The sequence below is a fragment of the Tupaia chinensis genome, unplaced genomic scaffold (assembly GCF_000334495.1).
Source record: "Tupaia chinensis unplaced genomic scaffold, TupChi_1.0 Scaffold148296_1, whole genome shotgun sequence".
Classification (NCBI taxonomy): Eukaryota; Metazoa; Chordata; class Mammalia; order Scandentia; family Tupaiidae; genus Tupaia; species Tupaia belangeri.
In genome coordinates, this window is record NW_006208147.1 from 1477726 (window position 1) to 1495661 (window position 17936).

Here is a 17936-nt window from a genome sequence, read left to right on the forward strand (position 1 = left end):
CAAAGAGTGAACACAGGTATCATTTGTTCCAAATGGACAAATAAGAGAGCATTCTCAATGAATCCCATAAGTAGCGCTTTTCTACCTCCCTCATGACATTTTGATGGCTGGGTAAGTGACATCATGTAAAGATTCCAGGGTAGGAATGCCAAATTAGAGATATCGATTGAATTGTACATAGGTTAAGGGTATGAGTTACTGTTTGTTACCAGTCAAAATTGAATGCAAAAGACAGAAATCACTCTACATAAAACAGATTAAGTGCTTACTTAATCAGTTTAAAGATCGGGGGAGTTTACCTTTAAGGTGTCAGCACTGCGGATATGCTGCAGTCAGGAAGAGATCATCACCACAGCTCATTTAGAAGGCACTGTCATGTATAAGGCCAATATCCTGGGTGAGTGTGGAATCCAGCCATGGCTACAATTTATTTCTGTGAGAGCCTAATTATCTACACTTTGCTGAAAGATGACATCCGCATCCCTGCCTTTCAGATCTCATGGAAGTTCCTGAAGTGAATGGGGACCCTAGCTGCAAGAGAATCAGAGTAAGGTAGTGTGCTTAGTTTTCCAACTTCTCTGCACAGAAGGATGGTGAAATGAACATCGATAGAGCCAAGCTCAAGTAACCAGCAAAAGCTAGAACTAGCCAATTTGGTTGAAAAAAAAAAAAAAAAGTTGATTCCATTTCTGAAACATTTATTTACAGCAAAAGTACTGCTTATTTTAATTTTACTTGGCAGATTCTCAGCTTATAAACTGATAGCTTTTAAAATATAAACATGTATTTAAATGTCTAAAAAGAGGCCCAGGGACCAGCAGGTGGTGTAATGGTTGCATTACTGGATTACCACATAGTCAGCTGTGGTTTGAGTCCCAGACTGAGTGGCTTAAACTCACTTGGGGTGTGTGTGCATGCATGGCCAAGATCCTGAGAAGAGACTGGAGGAGATGGAATTGCAGTGTGATCACCCCCCCACCCCCCAGGGAGTGATTTCTCGCTATCTGCTCTCTGTCTCTCTTTCTTTCTAGTGATTGCATGTGCCCTATAGCAAAAACCTCTCTTAAAAAAATAAATAAAATAAAATAAAAGAGGCGCAGCCATGGTGATGCAGGAGTAAGGTGCTGCTGTGCAATGCTGGTGTCACATGGGAATGCCCTTAGGTGATTCTCCAGATTGACCTGAACATGCTGCGCTCCTCTCTGGCATGCCCATGATCCTGATGGGCTGGAAAGCTACATGAAGGATCATGGTGTGACAGGATCCTTTGGGGGGGGAGGGGACTCTCTCTCTCTCTCTCTTTCAAAATAAATAAATAAACATTAAAAATCTAACACAAAAACCTGATTACAAACACATTTACTTCTTTTTATGTCCTTCATGGAAAAAGTTTAAGTCGGTATGCTGCACAAACAAGAAGTTGATCTTCTTAGATGTGTTTTAATACTATTGTACCTATTGAATGGTGTTTATCTTGACCATATTACAGTAATAAAATAATGCTGTTGAAAATAGCTTCGGTCTGCTTTGCGTGGTCACCAATGCTTTGTTCACTTTCAATGGCTAAAATAAAAATAGGATTTGACATCAACAAAGGAAAATTACACAGGGAAAGAGCACGTTAATTAAGGCTAACTATAAATGCCAAAGATAATTGAGGCTAACTATAAATGCCAGATCTCAGAATGAATTGCAAATTCAGATCATGCTGGGAAAGCACATATGGTAATGAAAGCAGCTACTTATTCCCTAAGTCACACTAAGGAGAATTAAGGGGGAAAATGTCTAAAAACAGAACTTATTAAAATATTTTTGTCAAACCTGCTTTATTATTACTTTTGAGTCAAGTCAGGTCACTAAGACTGGCCCAGTTGGAAAAGACTACCGGCCTCACCTGGTTTTCACTGTGGGTTAGTCATGAATCTGCAAAGTCTCGCAAAGGTTATGATGAAGGTACTGAAGAGTGGAGGTGTGACTCGAGGGCTCGTAAATCCTTTGTTCTTCAGAGTCAATGCCAAGTTTATTGTTCTCTAACAGCCCAGGTGAACTAAGCAGAAGTTGGAGTTTCATAGAACAGGATGTGTATAATAGTCTCAACTGGGCTGGACTGAGGTGTATATTATGCTGGGTAAAGTCTCTTCACAATCTAAATGATGTATAGTGATTTACTGTATGAATTATCATTTAAAAAATTCAGGACCAGTAGCGTAAAGGCTACATTGCTGGACTCCCATGTAGTCGACTGGGGTTTGAGGCCTGGACCCGGTGGCTTAAACTCACATTAGGCGCATGCACGTGCATGCCCAAGATCCCAAAAAAGAAATGGAAGGGAAGGGATTGCGGTGTGGCCATCCCCCATGGGAGGTAAAAAATAAATTGAAAAAATAAAAACAATAACTGTGTAACTGTAGGATCAATGCTTTGTGGGTTTTCTTTTTTTATTTATTTTTATTTTAAAGAGGTTTTTGTGCTAGCATGTCTGTGCCCTCACTAGAGAGAGAAAAAGAGTCAAAGACAGTGAGAGGGAAAGTGAGACATCACCCACACACACACCTGTGGAGATGACCACCTGCAATTCCTTCTTCTTCATTCTCCTCTTGGGATCTTGGGCATATACATTCATGCACCTGGTATGAGTTTAAAGCCACCAGGTCTGGGATCTGAACTGTGGTTGACCATGTGGGAGTCCAGTGATGCCACAGTATGCCATCTGCTGGTCCCTGAATGCTTTGTGTTCTGAGGTCAAATAGTGTCAAGTTGGGGAGGAGCTAAGTCAGCACTTCTAGGTCTCATTTATTACCATATGTATTTGTAATTTTTTTTTTTTTGGAGAGGTTTTCGCTATAGGGCACGTGCACTCGCCAGACAGACAGAGAGAGACAGAGAGACAGAAAGTGAGAAATCACCCCCCAGGGGGAATGGCCACACCGCCATCCTTTCTCCTCCATTCTCCTCTCGGGATCTTGGGCACGCACGCACACGCGCCCAGCGTGAGTTCTAAGCCACCGGGTCCAGGACGCGAAACGCAGTCGACTACGTGGGAGTCCAGAGACATAGCCATTATGCTAACTGCTGGTTCCTTGTAATTTATTTTTAAAACAACAATATTTGGCATCTATTATTTGTTTTATAAATGTGGCTTGTAAAAACTCCTGTAAGTCAATTATCCCTGTTTTACAGATGAGGAAACTAAGGCATAGCAAAGGCAATGACTTGCCCAAGTTCTCACAGCTAGTAAGTGGCAGAGAATTCACACCCAACCAGTCTGTCTCCAGAGTCCATTATACCAGTCCTAAATCCCATAGCATGCTGCTTCCATGAAAGGCTGTTTTATAGTGGCATCTCTGTATACTTAGAAGTTCAGTTTCTTACTGAACCTTCGGGATTCAGTAGGCCTGAATGTGGCCTATGTAGCATTATTGAGAAACAATTTTATTTATTCTCCTTATCTCAAGTCAAAACAGATGGCTCAAATTCCTCTCTGGGTAGAATGCAGGCCATCTGGCTGTTTGCAAGTGAGTCTGACTATTTGCAAATGGACGGCTTTCTATATTTGGGTCACTACATATTTACTTTTAAAACATTTGTTTAAAACCTATTAGGTTCAGGGGATCTGCCAAAGTTGGTTATAAAGATGTCAAATCCAAGCCTAATAGGCTTACAGATAGAGAATGTGTTGATTCCTCTAACAAAACACCTTGGAGCCTTGAGTGGGATTAATTCAGACTCAGATCATATTACCAGGATCCATCTTTCAGCTCTATGGCCCTAGTACTTCCCTAATAGCACAAACTAATTCCCTAATGAAATCCCATTTGTTCTGATTGACCTGCGCAGACTCATGTGACACACTTAAAGGAAGCATGATGGTGTGGGGTGGAGGAGCATACTGTCTGTGATGTGATGTCACTAGCTCTACAGCTATACGCACTTCCCCTCCTCCAACCCATTTCCTAACTTAATATGCTACCAAGAATTAAGAGTGTTTTAGGTGGGCCAGCAGATGGTGTAATGACTAAAGCACTAGACTCCCACATAGTTGGCCACAGTACAAGTCCTGGACCCAACAGACTGAAAATTATACCGGGCGCATGTGCGTGCATGCCCAAAATCCAGAGAAGAGAAGGGATTGCAGCATGGCCATTCCCCAGGGGGGTGGTGATGGGGGAATTTCTCACTTTCCCTCTCTCTGGTGAGTGCATACACCCTATAGCAAGAAAGGGGATTTGGGTTGTACAGAATATCTTTTTGAGACATATGTATATTGCTATTAAATATCAGACACACACTGTCCTTCACATTTCCAAATGTGAACTAGGCCATGTCCCCAGAAATAGAAGGTTTATCGAGTCAATATGTGCCCTGAATTTTTCAGGTGATTCTGTCAAAAGACATCAGTTTTGACTGTCTTACCAGAAAGGCAGAAAAGAATATATTTTATTTCCAAAATAAACATGTTTATATCAATTTTACATTTTTTTTTTAAAAAAAGAAGTGATACCGAATATAGCAATATAAATCTCACATTCCAATACTGTCAGTGAGACTTTGCACTTAACTCCACATGACATCAGCAGGTTCTATTTCTGGCAGTTCATCATTTCAGAGGAGAGGCTTCAAAAGGAGAATGCCTCACCTTTGACCTGACTAGAATAATAAAAATAAGCAAAAATATCATTATTGATACGGCTCTAGTAACATTTCCATTCTCCTATTTAACTTCTGGGAAACTATATTTTTATTTCATGCACAAGGCCAAAGATGAGATATGATCCCCATTCAAGTCATCCAGGGTAGGGGCAGAGGTGGTGAAATCTTTACGTGACAAAAGGAGACATGGTTTCTATTCTCAGCCTCCTTCTTTTGTGAGCCTCTTTCTTTTCTCCCTCTCAAAGACCATCTATGCAATCCTGAGCTCATATGCATTTCTAGACCTCAGTTTGCTCTACTGTGCAGTTAGGGTGCTGGACTACCCCACCTCCCTCAGAGGGCTTCCTCTGAGACCATTGAAACAAGCCCTAGACCAGGACAAAGAAAATGATAAAATTTACCACCAAGTACATTTCAATTTCTTTATAGAGCCTGAATAATTTCTGTGGAAAACACCATGTCAGCAGCCAGAGAATGAAGCAAAAGACTTGTACTCAGAGGGAAGATAAGGCTGCAGTAATGAGGCAAAGGTATAGCTAAAAACAAACTCTTCCAATTGCACAACGATGACCAGTTCTGAGACTTTTCACTAATCATCAGAATACCAGAAGTTAGCATGGGCTCAGAAAACCCTCTGTTACTAGATCATTATGTCCTTAAAGAATGTCTTAGGCCTTGTTCATATTTGATATTTTGGGCCTACTATAATGCCTAGAACATAGAAAATGTTTCTTATTGCTCCATGTATGGATATTAATAACCAATAGAGACACTACTTACTGAATGCAAGAATAATTTTAAAGATTTTTAAAAACCTTTAGCTCAGGCCAGCAGGTGGAATAAAGATTAAGGTGCTGAATCCCATATTGCTGATTGTGCACTTTGACTCCTCTACCCAACGGCTTAAAACTCATGCCAGGCTCATATGCTTGCATGTCTAAAAATCTTCAGAGGAGACAGGAAGAGAGAAGATTGAGGATGGTCATCCTACCTAGGGGTTGATTTTCACTCCCTCCTCCCCCCTTCTTTCTGTACTGAGCACATGTGCCCTATAGAAGAAATAATAAAATAAAAAACCTTCAACTTAGTCCTTTTGAAAAACATATGAAGTAGATACAGATATTACTTCCATTTGTCAGATCAGGACATTTATAAATGCAGTACATGACGGTACAATATTTGAACCAGATAATCTTGCTTAAGAACCTATGCTCTGGGACTGGGACCAGCAGGTAGCGCAATGGTTATGACACTGGACTCCCACATAGTAGACCAGAGTTTGAGTCCCAGACCCGGTGGCTTAAAACTCACGCCAGATATGTGTACGTGCATGCCCAAAGTCCCAAGAGGAGAATGGAGAAGGGTGATTTTTTTGCTTTCTGTCTCTGTCTTTCCAGCAAGTGCACATACCCTATAGCAAAACCAAAATAAAAACAAAACAAAGAAACCATGCTCTTAACCACCACAATGCACTGGCTAATAAATAAACAAATAAATGAACAAGTTGGAAGACTACCCATCATGGCACTCACGTGCCATTTCTAAGTTCACTTGGTAATGGCCATATATTTAGTCCTAGAGATAGAAGTTACATACGCGACAATGAGGATCTTTCTTGAGTGGCTCATATTTCTAAACAGTTATGATATTAATTTGCTTGATACATATGTAACTTATTTTACTTATTTATTTATTTATTTATTTTGATTTTTTTGCCATAGGGTGCATGTGCTCATTGGAGAAACAGAGAAAGAGAGAGATAGTGAGAAGTAATGTGAGAAATCACCCCCAGGGGAGATGGCCATGGCACAATCCCTTCTCCACTCTCCTCTCAGGATTTCAGGCACACATGCACATGTGCCCAGTGTGAGTTTCAAGCTGCTGGGTCTATGACTTAAACCACAGTCAATCACATGGGAGTCCAGTGCCTTAACCACTATGCCCACCCACTGACCCCTCTTTTTCACCAGATTCTCCTACATATTCCACTGCACTACTCACTCTAACAAGATCCCTTCCACCATTAATATTCCATATAGTCTACATTTTAAGCTGTACCAGAAATAGCTATCCCACCTATGAAACAGGAGTCCCAAACTCAAATGCTTTTGGGTTCTCTCAGATAAAAGAGTTTTGAGAGTTTGGTCTAGTGGCAATGATTTTTCCTGACTTAGGATGTTCAGATTCAAAATATTTACATTTTTAGGGTAGCTAAACAAAATGGTTCAGAGGTTTGCATTAGGGGCCAGAGTTTTAGCTCCTGGGATAAGGCTTGATGTTTGGTCTATGAGAATTCCACCGAGCAGGTTAAAATGAGCTCAGTGCAAATCCTTAAAGTAAATGATAATGGGACCTCTGAAGATAAATCAAGGGGGTTGGCCCCCAATATCTGTAGTCAAAACCTGGGGTGATCAGAGTTGCTGACCTTTCTTACTTAATTTTACCTTTGTTTTTAAACAAGTTATACCCTAAAAATCTCTTATCACGCTTTCTTTCATCAATGTTATTTCACCTTTTATGCAAGTTGTATATTTAACAAAAATTGTTGGTCTTTTTTTGTTTTAAGATATGCAACAGATTTGAAGTTAAAAGGAAACTTTCTATTTTTATCTCTTGGCAGTCTACTAAATATAGAGACAAATCTTACCCTTGACAATGATAACATCTGTCATTTTCTTAGGTCTTATTCTTTCTTTACAAGCACTCCACAGGAGGCCCCCAAAGAAAATTTCCTGACTGTAAAACAATGGGAGCTGAGCAAGGGAGATGTAACACTCAGCATTGCAACTGAACAGCTCTGTAAGTAGAAAGAAAATTGATAATGACCAATAAAAAGGAAAAGCAAGCACAATGATTAACAAGACAAAAAGAGAATGAACAGTTGTAGTTTTATGAGACTAGGCTTCCCAAACATCTACAATTAGGAAGTTAAAAATATATTTGTACATTTTTTTAAAAAGAAGGAAAAAGGGGAAAAAAGAATGTCTCTAATAAACTCCATTTGGGAACATTTATTTTTCCATTTCTATATCCCAAGTCATCTGAAGACATGTAATTTAGAATGCTCATGCTTATTTATTTATTTATTTAGATAAGTTTTATTATATATATTAAGGTGTACAACATGATGTTTTGATATATGTAGAGATAGAATGCTTGTTTAAAAAAATTAATTGCTAGGGAACCAGCAGTTAGTGTAAGGGCTGTGTCTCTGGACTCCCACGTAGTCGACTGCGGTTCACATCCCGGATCCAGTGGCTTAAAACTCACGCTGGGCGCATGTGCGTGAGTGCCCAAGATCCCAAGAGGAGAATGGAGAAGGGATTGCAGCGTGACCATCCTCCCTGGGGGGGGGGGGGATTTCTCACTTTCTGTCTCTATGTCTCTCTCTCTGTCTGGGGAGCGCACGCGCCCTGTAGCAAAAACCTCTCCAAAAAAAAAAAAATTAATTGCTAGAGGCCATAGCTTTCACCAGAGAAAGACAGGAAGAGAGGACAAAGAAAAAGAAACAGTGGGGTGTGGTCACTCTGCAATTTCTTCTTTTCCATTTCTCCATTTCGTTGGTATTTGGGGTACACATACACAAAACCAGGCATATTTTTCAAGCCATCATGGCTGGGATTCAAACTAGGTTTGGCCATGTGGGATCTGGCTCCTTTAACCACTAGGCTACAGACTGGTTCATAGATAGTATACTTTTCAGATGTTCAATAAAACATCAAGTTATTAGATCATCATTACTAATTAGACATCATTATTAAGCATGTTTTATTTTATTTATCAAATTCTATATTTAAAGCAAAATAACAAAATAATATCAGATTTCTTCAAATAAATTTCAAGAAATAACTAGTGGTTAATATATATATGCATCTCAATTTTCTACACCTTCTATACTTACCGAATTATTTTTAAAAAATGACTACTTTGAGACAAGGTTCTGAATTTTGAGTGAAAGATTTCATTTGAATCATTGTACTGCATTAAAATTAATGCATAAAAGTGGACTCATACTTTTATCCACATGTACTTACAAAGACTTTAGTAATAAAGTTGACTAAGTAGAATACTCCATGCCCTTGATATTCCAGTTAGCAGAGAGTTTCACATCAAATATTTTATTTTGGGACCGGGTCACCTTACCTCTTCCAAAGGCATATTGATGTCATTCTGAATTAAAAATATTTTCTTCTGGGAAAATTCATAACAGAGAAAAGAAAAATAAGGTAAGTTCTGCTGAAGAGAAGGTTCATTTTTTTCCTTAAAAAAAGCTTTTTGAGTCATCTTTATAAGAAAAAGTACAACTGGTGATAGGCAAAGGGTAGAGAGCAGAGCAGGCCAGTTTGCTGACTGAATCAGTCCCCTAAATAAATAAGTAAATAATGAGCAGAATGACTGACAGAACCTGATTTAGCATGCCATCTGCATCAACTGGGCAGACTTGTGCTCTGACTAACAATCCAGTAGTACTTCCATAACTGTGCAGATTTTTTGTCTGGATTTCTTTTATCCAACTCTGGCTTACATCAAAAAGCCATAGTGGAAAAAGCAGCATCTTGCAGTCAGGCAGGTAAGAATGATCTTGGGCAATTCATTTATCTCCTTGAGTTCCATTTTATAGCAGGGTATGAAAATCACATGGAGAGAACAATACAAAATTCTATTCAGGACACAGATTAGGCACTCACTGTACATGTCCATTTCCTTTCTAAGGTCAAAGTGGGGGAATCCCTGGTATTAAGAGGCAACATATAATCTCCACTTCTATTTTTCACAGAAGTTCCCTTAAGTTGGATTCCCTGGGGCTCTGGAATGGAGAAATGTGTGCAGAAGGTTTACTGAAAAGTATTCTTAGGAGACAGATGTACAGAAATGAGGAAAGCAGGATAGGTTAGGGAGAAGGTGGCCTACAACTCTTGAGCTCTTGAGCTAAGAGCTCCCTTCAGAGTTATCCCAGACTGAGACACAGGAGCCAGGATTTTGTATCCCCATCTTACCCAGTCATTGACCATGAACCGTCTGCTTAGAAAAGAGTTTAACTTTGGGAAAGGCAGTTGCCTATAGCTGAATCAATGCCCAGTTAGGGACACAACTATGAGCTGTCAGCAGCTGATATTCTAAGCAGCTGGGGACTGGGGTACATTTATCCTAAAGTATGGACCCAGGGGAGCACCTCAGTATTCACTACAGTCCACCCCTTGAGCAACTCATTCATTTGTGTGGTAAATTTGACCTATCTGGTTATAGATTCTCTATGATTCTGGTTTCTCTCTTTTTTTTTTTTTTCCAAAGTATAGTTCCTGTTGCTGCTGTTGACCTTAGGTTTATAGCTGAAACTCTCATTTCCTCTCCTCCACCCATTTCAGATTCCCCTCACTCTCATCAAACACCTCTCCCTAGCTGGGTGGCATATCTGGTGGGGGACAGAAGCTCTCATAATGGAGGATTAGAGCAGCACAGTGTTTACCACAGGATTTCAGCTTTGTTATCCCAAAGTCTTGACACTTTACTGATCTTTATCATGTTCTACTTTCTCTTGTCCATTAAAAAGATTACCTAATATAGTTGGAAAGTCTAGAGAGACTCTGACATTATTGGGCCATGTTGGCTGTCCTCTGGGGCCTCTGCCTTGAAAAATCACTCAATGCTGCAACATCTCTCTTCGTAACTTTCTTGTCATCTTGGACCAGTCTGCAGTCCCAGAATAGCAGGTGCTAGCACTTCTAGTCTTACTCATGTTTCAGTTATACTAAGCTTTGATATACAGTAGTAAAAACACCAACATTTCTGTGGTTCCAAAAGGTTTATTTCTCATTCACCAAAGTCTGATTTGGGCCTGAGAATTTCCAAAGGTTATTGTTTTCTAAGCACTAGCTCATAGTCCAGGCTACTCCAAACCTGGGGCATCTCCACCCAGCTCATAACCTGTGGGTTCATCACTACAGAAAAAGAGTGATAGAGAGGTGCCAGGTGTGACAACCAGCCAAACCAAATAGAATTAAGCCTTTCTTTACTTGCTGTGATGCCGCAAGCAAGAGTCTAAATAACAAAGGGAATCAGCAACCATGTTCCATTTCTTCTCAGCAACAGCACCAGACTAGGGTCAGATGATATGAATCACAGACTGGTTAGAGGACAGAATCCCTGAACAAAAGTCTGTCATTTTATAGACCAGGGGGCTAGAAGGAGGGAAAGGAGGTAGGGCTAGCAGTGGAAAAGTATTGAATTAGAATGAAGAAGAGTCCTCAACCCTCTGCCCGTTTTTGAAGGCCCCCAAATAGGAATGCATTCATAATGGCACCAACCGGGAGTTGTAGGAACTTTGTCCTCAAAAACAAATTCCTTCAGAAGCTGCAATACTCTGACTGTGCATCAGGTCTGGAGTGGAGAGGGCAGCTTTCCACCACTCTGAGACCTGCCAGTCGAAGCCTTTGTAATTGCTCAGGGTTGAGCCCAAACTATCTACTGCACTTGTGATTTTCGCCTGAAGCTGGAAATGTCAGTGAGTATAGAGAATTGTACCTTCACTGCATCAGCCCAGAAGTGACATATTTCAATTCCTCCTGCAGCTCATTGGCCAGAGCTAATTGTATGGTTCTGCCCAACTGCAGAGAGGACTGAGAAATAAGGTTTTCCATGTGTTAAGGTGGAGAATGGGAAATATTGATGAGCCCTGGCAATGCAATAAGCAGACTTCACGATCATCATTTTCTCTGCTAATTTCTTCCATTGCAACTGAGAGAGAAAGTCAGAGCACTAGTTATAGGACAGAGGAGACTCTGGAATTCTTCAGACCAGATTTTTATTTTAAAAAAGGTAATACATTCTAATCCCCATTTGACTCCCTGTGTCTTGGTTGCAGCTCATGAGAAGAAAGTGTGCATGTGGTCTCCAAAACAGTTATACCTACAAAATGTAGTTAGCTAATATTTGAGTTTGAAAGTTGTCCACTCTGCTTAAAGAAAGGTTGTGCATTATAACAGTAGACTGGCAGATCCCAAAACTATGCAGAATTCTGAAAAGAAACTGAAGCAAACTGTCATCTTGCCAACTCACCCTGGACCTACCCACGACCCCCACACACAAACAGCCTGCAAAGAAAGAATAAAGTGTTGACACTGAATTTATACAACCTCCAGAGGTATAATTCCTTCGACAAATCCCATAGATGACCTGGAAAAGTAATCCTGTGATCTAATTAGACATAGATGAGGAAACCCTGACACCTCAATGTGGAGGATATTGAGTTGATTCTTTGCTGCAAGAAATACCTGCATGAGTTACTCAAATAAAAATGATTTTACACTTGTTACACTATACTGGGGGCAAAAGCATCATTTGGATTCTTATCGAGCCATAATTTTTTTCTTCCTCCTTTTCTAAATTCCTATTGTACTCTGAATTCTTCATTTTTCCTTTCGGACAGCAGGAAATAGCCATATTTCCTTTACAGAGAACCTTGTTTTCCATGATTCAAAAATATTAGTGTTGCAGCAATGAATGCACAAAATGATCTATCTGTAGAAAAATCCCTAGGGCAATTTCACTAACACACTAACCAATTGGAGGAGTCCGACCCGGTGAGGCCCCAGGATCTGTCTGAGCCCCCTGACCTTTGAGCTCCGCTTCCAGTCGGATCAACACGTTGGCAAGGCTACTGTTGTGCACCCCCCGACCTTGGAACAAAGCTTGGGTCAGTTAGCATGTCAGCAAGGCTGCTTGCTATTTGCTCCAGAGAATTGAGGCAGCCTCACTGGGAAGCGACCCCCCTCTGACTCCCCAATTTACTACTATGAAAGAATTGCATAGCTCTCCTATACATCCTGAGTATATGATAAAATCTTCCAGGAAGTCCCCGACCGCTCCCCTTTGCTCTGATCACTTACTATTAATTACAATGCTTTATCTCCATGGTCACAATAGAGGGTGGGCTGAAGTTCTTTCTAGGCAGAAGTAATCTTGACCTTTGGAAGGCCCTTAAATTCTTCCTTTCTTTATGTACAATAGGATTAGGCCAAAACTGGCCCAGGACACCTCTGCCCTCTCCAAGTGAAATAGATAAATATATTAGGATTCCTCAAATTAAGTTTTAGATCCCTACAAAACTGTGTATAAGTACCATTCTTTATTAAGATCCATAAAAACTAATATCTATTCTTGAGATTTTCTTTTCTCAGCACCAACTTTATGAGCTGTTAATTGAAACACTAGCCCCTCTCCCTTTACTTGCATGTAACACGTTTTCAATAAAAACGCATTATAATTTCTAGCAGTTGTCACTCCTCAGAGAGCGATCTCTGAGGGGTGTCCGGCATAGGACGTGCATGAAAGGCATCGAGGCCTCTGTCTTCTGTTCACCTTCGCCGCCTTCGTCGAGATAACCCACCCACGCCGAGGCTGGACCCCGGCAACCAATCTTGTCTTTGGATGATGAGACTTCAAGTGATTTCCTATGGTAATTGTTCTAGGTTCCTTAAAGAGTGATTTATACTTATTCTGTTGGAGACCAGGGATTCTCTTAAGACTTAGACCAGTTTTTTTGTTTGTTTGTTTGTTTGTTTGTTTGTTTGTTTTTGCTATTTTCTTGTTCTTTTATACATTCAATCACATTATTAGCTTACAAAGTGAATATTCTAACATGTGTACATTTCTCCCTAGTCCAGTTGATAAGACTTAGACCAGTTTTTATGTTAAGTTCTTTGTTTAGAGACCTGAACCAAATCGGTAGTAATATCAGACCACAGCAAGCTGTAGTACAGACTTAGAGTTTCAATTTGTCTTAGGAAATGTGGACAGCTCATTTCCTTGTCACTTCTCCAACTTGGCAGCAAAGATTTTCTGTCCATCTTCACAGATGGACCATGTCGCAGTTCTACCTTGAAGCCTTCTCTGCTACTCCTCAGTGGGCATTAAACCCCTAACTCCAATCCCTAGGGCCTATACCCAGGACTATTACGGTCCAGTTCCCCTTTCACTTTGAATTTCTTCTTAATCTCTGAGGAGTTCTCTTTCTTTCCAGCTCAAATCATTTTTTTAAAACAATTTAACAGGCATTTCAGTTATTTGTAGTGAAAAGAAACACTGCATCTATTCAGTCCTCATTACTGAAACTCTACTAAAAGCAACTTTTGTTATAAACTAAATGTTTATGTCCCTCAAAATCCATATATTGAAGCCTTACCTCTCAATGTGACTGTGTTTGGAGATAAGGCCTTTAGATGGTAATTAAGATTAAATATGGTGATAAGGATGGGGTACCAATTCCAGCAGGATTCATGTCCTTATAAGAAGAAACCCCAGAGACCTCACTCTCCCTCTACACCCATGTACCAATGAAAAGCCATGTGAGCACATCACAAGAAGTTCCATCTGCAAGTCAGGAATTGGTACCCAGTATGTTCTTGGACTTCCTAGCCTCTAGAACATTGAGAGCATAAACTTCTATTTAAGCCACCCAGCAACACTATGTTATCATGGCAGCCTGAGCAGACTAAGACAATTGTTTAACCCATTTTCTACCTTCTCAGTGTTTCTTCAGGGAGCGTACAGTACTTCTTAGAAAGTTTTTAGATTGTTCAGTAACTATTTTTGACTCTCCATCTTCTGAGCACAAGTAGAATTGTATTCCCCTAGGTCGGATAAAGTAAGACCAGGGCCAGGAGACTAAATGGCTAATAAAAATGGTCATCCATGATTTACTGTATTTTCCTTCCCCACTATGTTGATCATGGAAGCACATGATGTTAACATAGGATTTTTTGTCATCCAGAGTCTTTGAGTGACTATGATTAGCAGAGATATCCTGGCCAATGACCATTGATTGAGAAATAGATCTATGATTTCTGTGTTATTTGTTACTACAGCAGAGCCTGGCCTAGCCTGACTGATACTGCTTCTAAATCACAAAACAAATAAGCTTTAAGCCTCTTAAAATTTAAATAACATCAGTTTTTGGATGGAATTAGACATGTTAATTGTTATCTACCTTATGGGGGAAAAAAGAGCACTGAAATATCCCCCCAGTTCAAATATTCATTATATTACCTTGCCTTCAATTGTTGGTAATTATATTCTTTTTAGAGCTTGTATTTGTTTCTCCATGCATCCTCTTAATATATTCTCACACCTTTGGGCCACAGGGTGACATGGTGGTTAAGGCACTGGACTTCCACATGGCCGACCATAGCCTGGGTCTTGGATCCAGCAGTTTAAAAGTCATGCTGGAGTGTGCATGCCCAAACTACCTGAAGGAGAATGGAAGAGAAGGAATTGTTTTGTGGCCATCTCTCCTGGAGTTATTTCTCACTTTTCCTCTCACTGTCTTTCTCTAGTGAGTGCATACACCCCGTGGCAAAAACCTGAAAAAGAAATCTGATATCCTTTAAAATGATAGCTCATTCATAAAATTTTCATTAGGAGTAGCTTAATGTGATTAGTATCTAGGCTTCTTTCTTGATATATTACTGACTCACTGAGAAGGACAAGAAGAGAAGAAAACACATTGAGTAGGTAGACATGGTGGAAGGGTTTGAAGACAGTATGAATCTCCTAGAAATAAAATAAAAGGTGATTAGAAATGAAGAAGTCCAAATTATCTTCACAAGGATACCAGTGAAGACTTCAAACTGTTCAAAAAAGTATAGAGAATGCTTTTGTCTATCGGAAATTACTAATCCTATTTTTACCATCTTATGAGTCAGAAAATTCTAGAAGAAAAAATAGGATGTAAGATGAACCAACTAGAAGGAGGCAGTCAAATAGCAGTGAGACAATGAAAATGTTTGTTATATGTCATAAGAAACGATTACAAGGCCCTTGTTAGAAACGCAACACAACCTCCTTCTGAAATCAGCATTCCTTATTTCACTTAAAGTATGAATAAAACATCGGGCACTATTTCCAGAAGAATTACTTGATGTAAAAATGGCTTCAGTGGAAAATATAGGGAAGGCAGGAGCAGTCAAGCAGTTACACTATGAATGTCATAGCACAAATTTTTCCATTAAAAGTAAATGCCCCACATGAAAATGCTCTGTTTCACAATAACTACTTCTGTGTTGTAGGTTCTGTGACTCAAGCCTGGGTTATTAAATGCATAAGACTAGACAATAGTGGGCTATCTTCTCTAATTGCATGGATCTTGGTGGGAAAAATACAATTTGCATCTCTCTATTAAAAACAAATCTCACAAATATTTTCTGGAATATACCATTTTTCTTCTTGGTTTTCAGAAAATATGGAAAATGACAAGATACTCTTGCCTTTCCCACTTTTGCTGACAGGATTTTATATTAAATTCTTTGTAGGGATACTCACAGTCACTGAAATAAAGAGTCACATGAATCCTCGAGAATGGCAATGATAGGAAAATCTCAAAGTATTTGAGTAAGTTCAATCCAATCCTTCTCTTCAGTTTCTCCATTTTTCTTACTCAACAACTCCCATGACATTACTTATTTGACTTCTTTGTGATCTCCAGGCCAAGAACCCTCCACTTTTCTGCCATATTAGCCTTCTCCTATCTTCAAGCTTGGGCTATTTCCTTCACTCTCCATCTTAGACCTCTGGGTTCCCCACCTCAAGCAGGATCTAGTTATATCCTCAAAGCCTTTTGTGTCATGTGTTTCCAATGTGCTTATCAAATGTGTCAGGTAAAATACTTCATCTCTGGATAACAAAACACCTACTCAAAATGGCATAACAATAAAGAAAGGTGATTATCTCTTGTAACAAGAAGGGCACTGGTTCAAATATATCATCAAAGTTCAAATTCTATCTTTCATTCCTGCATCCTTATATTTGTCTTTAGACCTGTTTGCATCACCTGCAGATAGGACAGCATCCGAAGGTAGAAAATAAACCATCTTGGGGCCAGCAGGTGGCATGGTAGTTAAGGGCACTGGACTTCCACATGGCTGACAGCAGTTTGAGTCCCAGACTCAGCAGCTTGCTTTCTCACTTTCCCTTTCTCTCTCTCTCTCTCTCTCTTTGTCTCTCTAGTCAAATTAATAACAAATAATAACAACGAATACAATTAAAATAAATAATCTAAAAACAAAGAAAAATAAACAAACCATTTCTTCCTTCTATATCTTTTAGAAACAAAATATGTCCCTGTCCTCGGAATCCCTCTCTTCACCTATAATTACATCACATGCTCATGCTCTTGATCAAATCAGTTGTTGGTAGAGGGAACATCTAACAGGCTAATCTGGATTAATATCCTTATACTGTAAATGGAGTAACCTCCCCAAAAGAACATGTCTAATCTTGAGTTGGCCCCATAGGCTGGTGATTAAGAAAGCTAGATCTCACATGGCCAACCATGGTTGGTCTCAATGGCTTAAAAAACACTCCAGGATGGTGTATGTCCAGCCCCAAATCCTGATAATATGGAGAAATGGAAGAGAGAGGATTGCAGCATGATCTTCCCTGGTTTGGGAGATGATATCTCCCTCTCATTCCCTCTCTCTGTTTCTTTCTGGCAAGTACATGGGTCCTCTAGCAATTTAAAAAAAGGACAGAGAAAGGAAGAAAGAAAGAAAGAGAGAAAAAAAAAAAGAAAGAAAGAGAGAAAGAAAGAAAAGAACATGTCTAACTTGTGCGTAATAGTTACTTTAAAAAAAATAGAGTTCTGGGGGAACCAGCAGTTAGCGTAATGGCTATGTCTCTGGATTCCCACGTAGTCGACCGCGGTTCGTGTCCTGGACCCGGTGGCTTAAAACTCACGCCGGGCGCGTGTGCGTGTGTGCCCAAGATCCCGAGAGGAGAATGGAGGAGAAGGGATTGCGGCGTGACCATCCCCCCTGGGGGGGGATTTCTCGCTTTCTGTCTCTATGTCTCTCTCTGTCTGGTGAGCGCACACGCCCTACAGTGAAAATCTCTCCAAAAAAAAAAAAATAGAGTTCTGGAGCCAGCAGGTGGCATAGTGTTTAAGAAGTCAGACTTACACATGACCAATCATCATTCAAGTCCTGGACCTGGTAGCTTGAAACTCATGCCGGGTGTGTGTGTATATATGCCCAAAATCCCAGGAGGAGAATGGAGGAGAAGGGATTGTGGTGTGGCCACCCTCCTTGAGGAGTGATTTCTCACATTCTCTCTCTCTCCTCTCTTTCTCTGTGTGTGTGTGTGTGTGTGTTATGTTGTGTGGGTCTCCAGTGTGCATGCATACCCTATATTAAAAATCTCTCTTTAAAAAAAAGAGTTCTGGGAACCAGCAGTTAGCGTAATGGCTATGTTGCTGGACTCCCATGTAGTTGACCGCGGGTCGCCGCCTGGACCCG

The 17936-nt window shown here is 40.1% G+C and overlaps 1 pseudogene; it reads right to left on the minus strand.

Moving 5' to 3' along the window:
* Positions 1-10978: 10978 nt before the first annotated feature.
* The window catches only part of LOC102499632 (60S ribosomal protein L5 pseudogene), a 22543-nt pseudogene continuing 15585 nt past the window's right edge, over positions 10979-17936 (minus strand).